Below are 6915 nucleotides of genomic sequence, written 5' to 3'. Positions count from 1 at the left end.
CTAGGTTACCCTAGTGGACGAGTATTGTCTCGTGAGGGTTTTCAGTAATGTTACCCACAAACATCATTCATAAAATGATATACAATGAAATCTAAGTCAATACACATGTGATATATATATTTTTCTAAAGCTTGGCAACTATCAAAGCAAGGGGAATACTAAAGTGTAATATGCATAAACAGAATGACTTTCTTAGAGCACTAATACCTCCACCACAACATGGTACCGCTTGAATTTTAGGTGCATACTCAAGTTCGCAAGTGTTTACTACAGTTTATTAGAACCTGATCTATCAAATTTTCAGAATATCACATGTTGTCTACATTCGTCAAGAATGGTTCGTATGTAAAGAAAGAGCTATCAATCCCAACTAAATATCCAAAGTACACAAAGGTCCAATACAATGGAGTCAAACCAGCCATTACCACATGTCACTGGGTTCAGCCCAACCAACCCTATTCATGCTTTTTTTTTTTTTTTTAGCATAAATATTGGAAACACATATGGTGGTTACAATAGTCCAACCCCCTTAGGCTCTAGCAAGGTCCATGTAGCGAGTTTTCGGCCAATGACTCTTGATCCAGTTGGCTCAAGGCATTAGGTGAAAACACCCCTCGGGCTTAATTACTCGAACCAAACTACACCACGAGGTTAGACTTGTCATCTCCTCATTTATTTATTTATTTATTTATTTATTTATTTTCAAAATAGAGAAGGTAAACTGAACCATATAACATGACTGCATCGTGACTATAGGTCAACCAAGGTCGGAACATAAGGCACTTAGGTGATCTAGCCAGGGTATTCAACCTCTATCTTTATGTGAAAACCAAATCATGAACCTTATAGTACGGACAAGGATACTCGTACTTCTTTTACAGATACGGCTTAATAAAAATGCATTAAACAAATATGAACTCCTGAGGCCTTCCTATAATCATTAAGTACATATGCGGGGATCTAATAATAGGTCTCTGATCAGTCATAATATGCATGTGTTCCTTGCCATAATAGTTGCACAAACTCAATATGAAAATACATGTGCATTTGCTTAGAAAAGAATGCAAATTTTTTTTTTTTTTTTAAATCAAAATACTTCCCTCCCCCCAACTTAAACATTGCATTGTCCTCAATGTAATAGATACAAGAAAGCTATAATGAAAGACAGTAGAGAAAATAATATTGAAGAGAAGAGGAATACCTTGAGCTGTTGATATCCAGAAAATAAAACCTACAAAACTAGAAAAATAATCCTAACTAATATACACGTACCTTTGCCTTCATGCTCAGTCATAAGAAGGCTCCCCCAAGAAAAAGGAGTCCTCTTCATCTGCAAAATTCTCAAGAAAAGGTTTTAACCTGTGTCCATTTACCTTAAAAATTTTACCATCCCGTGGATTCTCAATCTCAACCGCCCCATGTGGAAAAACAGTTTTTATAATGTAAGGACCTGTCCATCTCGATCGCAACTTACCAGGAAACAGATGTAAGCGGGAATCATATAAAAGAACTTTTTGCAAAGGTTCAAAAGATTTTTTTAAAATTGATTTATCATGTAAGATCTTCATTCGTTCTTTGCAAATTTTAGCATTGTCATAAGCATCTCTGCGAATCTCATTAAGCTCGTTTAATTGCAATTTTCTAGCTAGACCGGCATCTTGTAAATCAAAATTTAATTTTCTAATTGCCCAATACGATTTATGTTCTATTTCTACGGGCAAATGACACGCTTTTCCGTAGACTAGCCGGTAGGGAGACATGCCAAGAATGGTTTTGTATGCAGTACGGTAAGCCCATAATGCATCTGATAGTTTCAAGGACCAATCCTTTCGTGATGGGTTCACCGTTTTCTCTAAAATACGCTTGATCTCTCGATTGGCTAACTCTACCTGGCCACTGGTTTGCGGATGATATGGGGTAGCAATTCTATGGGTGACACCATATTTTTTTAATAAGGTTTCGAAAGGCTTATTACAAAAGTGTTTTCCACCGTCACTAATTATGATTTTAGGCATCCCAAATCGTGAAAAAATATTTTCTTTTAAAAACTTCAGAACGGGTTTGTGATCATTGGTCTTACAAGCAACAGCTTCTACCCATTTGGACACATATTCGACACCGACTAAAATGTACTCATATCCAAAAGATGGTGGGAATGGGCCCATAAAATCGATGCCCCAACAATCGAAAATTTCGATAATAGTAATGGGTTGAAGAGGCATCATTTGCCTACGAGTTAGACTTCCAATACGTTGACATGGATCACATGTCCTGCAGAACTCATGGGCATCTTTGAACATAGTGGGCCAATAGAAACCACATTGCAAAACTTTTGCAACAGTTTTCTTAGAGGCAAAGTGTCCACCGCAAGCATCAGTGTGGCAGAAAGAAAGTACGCTTTGTATATCATGATCCGGTATGCATCGTCTAAAGATTTGATCGTTGCAATATTTAAATAAATAGGGATCGTCATAGTAATAATTTTTTACTTCGCGCAAGAAAATTTTCTATCTGTCGACCCCCAATGCTCTGGCATCCGGTTTGTAACAAGAAAATTTACAATATCTGCATACCATGGTATACTAGAAAGTGCAAACAACTGCTCTTCAGGGAATGAGTCCTTGATGGAAAACTGTGGCACTGAATCATAAAAAACTAATCGTGATAAATGGTCAGCAACCACATTTTCTACTCCTTTTTTATCTTTGATAGTGATGTCAAATTCTTGGAGTAGAAGTATCCATCGTATTAAGCGTGGTTTGGCCTCTTTCTTATCCAACAAATATTTTAGTGCCGCATGGTCCGTGAAGATAACAATAGGAGCACCAAGGATATAAGAGCGAAATTTATCTAAGGCAAATACTACTGCAAGCAATTCCTTCTCGGTGGTGGTGTAATTCATTTGAGCATCGTTTAAGGTTTTGCTTGCATAGTAAATAACATATGGCTTATTATCCTTGCGTTGTCCTAGGACAGCTCCTATCGCATAGTCGCTAGCGTCGCACATAATCTCAAACGGTAATGACCAATCGGGTGGTCGCACGATGGGTGCAGTGCTAAGCATAGACTTCAACTTTTCAAATGCCTCCTGACAGGTTTCAGTCCAATTGAACGGTGTATCAAGGGATAGGAGGTTACATAATGGTCGAGATATGACACTAAAGTCCTTGATGAATCTCCTATAAAATCCGGCGTGACCCAAAAATGATCTAACATCTCTAACCGTCTTGGGTGCAGGTAGCTTAGCAATTAAATCAGTCTTAGCTCTATCTACTTCCATTCCTTTCGATGAAACAATGTGTCCTAGGACAATTCCCTTTGGCACCATGAAGTGACATTTCTCCCAATTCAGTATCAAATTCTTTTCTATACATCGAGCTAAGATTGCTTGTAAATGTGACAGGCAATCATCAAATGAGTCGCCAAAAACGGAGAAATCGTCCATGAACACTTCCAAAAAATTCTCGTTCATGTCTTCAAAGATGCTGAGCATGCATCTTTGGAATGTTGCAGGTGCATTACACAACCCGAATGGCATTCGTCGGAAAGCAAATGTGCCAAAAGGACAAGTGAAGGTAGTCTTCTCTTGATCTTCTGGTGCAATTTCAATTTGATAATATCCCGAATAGCCATCAAGAAAACAATAGAAAGCATGTCCTGCAACTCTCTCCAATACTTGGTCTAGGAAGGGTAGAGGAAAGTGATCCTTTCGTTTGACCAAATTAAGCTTTCGGTAGTCAACACACATGCGCCAACTCGTCGGGATACGAGTTGGAACTAGTTCACCTTGTTCATTTTCTACTACCGTCAAACCCGACTTCTTAGGAACAACTTGAGTAGGGCTTACCCACTTGCTATCGGAAATTGGGTAAATAATACCCACATCAAGCAACTTGAGGACTTCTGCCTTAACCACATCTCTCATCGTAGGATTCAACCTTCGTTGCATTTGCCTTGTGGTTTTGGCATTATCCTCCAAATATATCCGGTGCGTGCAAATTAAGGGGCTAATCCCCTTCAAGTCGGCAATAGACCACCCTAAAGCTCCTTTATGATTCTTTAGAACACCAAGTAATTTTCTTTCTTGGTCATGATCAAGTCCAGACGAGATAATTACAGGAAAAGTGTCATTAAGTCCAAGAAAGGCATACTTAAGTTCCTTTGGTAAGGGTTTTAATTCGAGCTTGGGTGCTTGCTCATGGGATGGTACTATTTTCGCCTCTTGAGGCGACAACCTCTCAAATTCTCCTACTTTTGATCTCCACCCATTGACCATTTTGATATCCAGATTATCCACAATAGGTGTGACTGACAAATCATCGTCATCGGTTCCATTAGGACACCAATCAATTAAACTATCATTGGATGGGTCGTTAATTGCTTTAGCTAACAAATATTCTTCTGCGATGGTTTCAACCCAATCAACCTCTTTACTCTCTTCAGAATCATTGGGTTGTTTGCACACATTAAAAATGTTCAGTTCTAAGGTCATGTTACCAAAAGAAAGCTTCATGACGCCATTCCTACAATTAATCAATGCATTAGAAGTTGCAAGGAATGGACGTCCTAAAATGACCGGAATCTGAGACTGTGAGTTCGAAGCCGGATGTGTGTCCAATACGATAAAATCGACAGGAAAGTAGAACTTGTCTACTTGGACTAATACATCCTCGATAATCCCCCTTGGAATTTTAACTGACCTGTCAGCTAATTGCAAAGTGACGGAGGTTGGCTTCAACTCACCTAAACCAAGTTGCTCATATACAGAATATGGCAACAAATTCACACTCGCCCCTAAATCTAACAATGCTCGCTCTATCCTAAAGTTGCCTATGATGCATGAGATGGTTGGGCAACCTGGATCTTTATATTTAGGGAGAATGTTGTGCTGCAAAATAGCACTCACATTTTCAGTTAAAAATGCCTTCTTCTTAACATTTAATCGGCGGTTGACGGTACACAAGTCCTTTAAAAATTTGGCATATGAGGGTACTTGTTTGATTGCATCAAGAAGAGGTATATTGATTTTTACTTGTTTAAAAAGCTCAAGAATTTCAGAATTTGGTTCGAGCTTTTGCAACGGCTTTAACCGTTGTGGAAAAGGTGGAGGAAAAGGACATTCTACTTTCTCGGTAGAAGTTGGGACCTCAACTTCATCTTTGTCCCTTTCATTGACTTTAGGAGCATCAGAATTAGAAGTAACTTGCGGTTTCAATTGGACGGTTTGATCAATGACTTTCCCATTACGCAAAGTCATAATGCTCTTTGCATGCTCTGTATGTGAACTAGAAGGAGCCGTATTATTACTACCGTGCACTTGTGGGTTAGGTTGGGGTTGAGCTGGAAGCTTACCCTTCTCTTGGGTACTTAGGACGGTAGTCAACATTGACAATTGGTTCCTTATGTCTTCAAAATTTCGAGTATTTTGAGCATTGATATTAGCTTGACCTTGTAGAAAAGTTTGTATGGATTGCAAGGTATCCTCGATATTTGGCTTTTGAGATGGTGATGGTGCATAAGTAGGATGTGCAGGTGGAGGAGCTGAATGGTGTGACTGTTGAGGATGATCGTTTCTCCACCTAAAGTTTGGATGATTCTTCCAACCAGGGTTATAGGTATTCGAGTATGGATCGTTATAAGGCTTTTGGAAGGAGTTCATAGCATTCGCTTGATCGTGCAAGACTTCTTTGAATGCCGGTATGGTGGGGCAATCTGTAGTGGTATGACCTGACATATCGCAGATACCACAACACTCGTTTCTAAGCTCTATAGTTTTGACAGGCTCAACCTTCCTAAGCTCAATTTCTTCTACCTTCCTAGTGAGGGCTGCCATTTTAGCATGAAGATCATCCTCAGTTCTGAGGTTGTAAAGGCCTCCCTGTACAGAGCTAGTAGGCTTAGGCAAAGACTTGTTGTTTCTATCCCCGTTATCCCAAAGTTGGGCAGTCTCAGCAAGGGAATCCAAATACTCCCATGCCTCATCAGGGTGTTTTTCTAAAAATCTACCATTGCACATGGTCTCTACAAATTGTTTTAACTGTGAAGATAAACCTTCATAAAAGAAGCTAATGGTTCTCCAAGTTTCGAATCCGTGATGAGGGCATGAGAGAAGAAGATCTTTTAATCTTTCCCAACATTCATAAAATGTTTCATTATCTTTTTGTTGGAAATTGCTAATATGTCTTTTTAAAAAGTTGGTCCTTTGTGTGGGGAAGAACTTCTTTAAAAATTCTCTCTGCATATCTTGCCAATTTCTTATTGATCTAGGTCGCAGAGAGTTTAGCCATGTTTTGGCCTTATCCTTTAGAGAGAAAGGAAACAATGTCAACTTGAGGACATCCTCGGTGACATTTGGCACTCTAAATGTAATGCTCAATTCTTCAAAATCCTTTAAATGAAGATACGGACTCTCGGACTCTAACCCATGAAACTTGGGCAGCAATTGGATTACCCCTGGTTTGATGTCAAAATGACCTACATTATCAGGAAAAATTATGCATGAAGGCTGACTAGTCCTAGCCGGTTGTAGGTATTGTCTTAGAGTCATAACATGGGATTCTCGTTCTCGATTGTGGTGACTCCCCGCATCTTCATTTAGATCAGCCATCTCACAAGGTGTGAGATATTGCGAAGGAATTTCAGAAGTATGTCCTAAGGGATGATCTAAAGTTGTACGACTTAATCGACCGGTGTCGTCCCTATTCCACTTTAACATGCAAAATAATTCCCTCTCTTTTTTTTCTTTCTTTTTTTAAAAAAAAAATAAAATAAAAAAAAATATAAGTACTAACTAAAGATACCCTAAAACGACATCCTAAAACAAAAGTCTTATTCACAATCAAACATGCAACACAACATTACACCTCAATTTCTAATGTTTTTCTTAAATTTCTAGACAGCTCCTAACTGGTTTGA

General features: G+C 38.9%; 1 non-coding gene across 1 annotated transcript; it reads left to right on the top strand.

Annotated features, from left to right (window-relative positions):
* The first annotated feature begins 6086 nt into the window (after positions 1-6086).
* On the top strand, positions 6087-6195 carry LOC120113214 (small nucleolar RNA R71). Its single transcript, XR_005515015.2, has one exon. It is a non-coding gene; the product is annotated as a small nucleolar RNA R71 (small nucleolar RNA).
* Positions 6196-6915: the final 720 nt, after the last annotated feature.

The sequence above is a fragment of the Phoenix dactylifera genome, chromosome 17 (assembly GCF_051530095.1).
Source record: "Phoenix dactylifera cultivar Ajwa chromosome 17, Ajwa_hap1_PhDact_Kaust_v1.1, whole genome shotgun sequence".
NCBI classification, from domain to species: domain Eukaryota; kingdom Viridiplantae; phylum Streptophyta; class Magnoliopsida; order Arecales; family Arecaceae; genus Phoenix; species Phoenix dactylifera.
The sequence above is the reverse complement of the archived record's forward strand: the minus strand, read 5'-3'. Positions and strand labels throughout refer to the sequence as shown.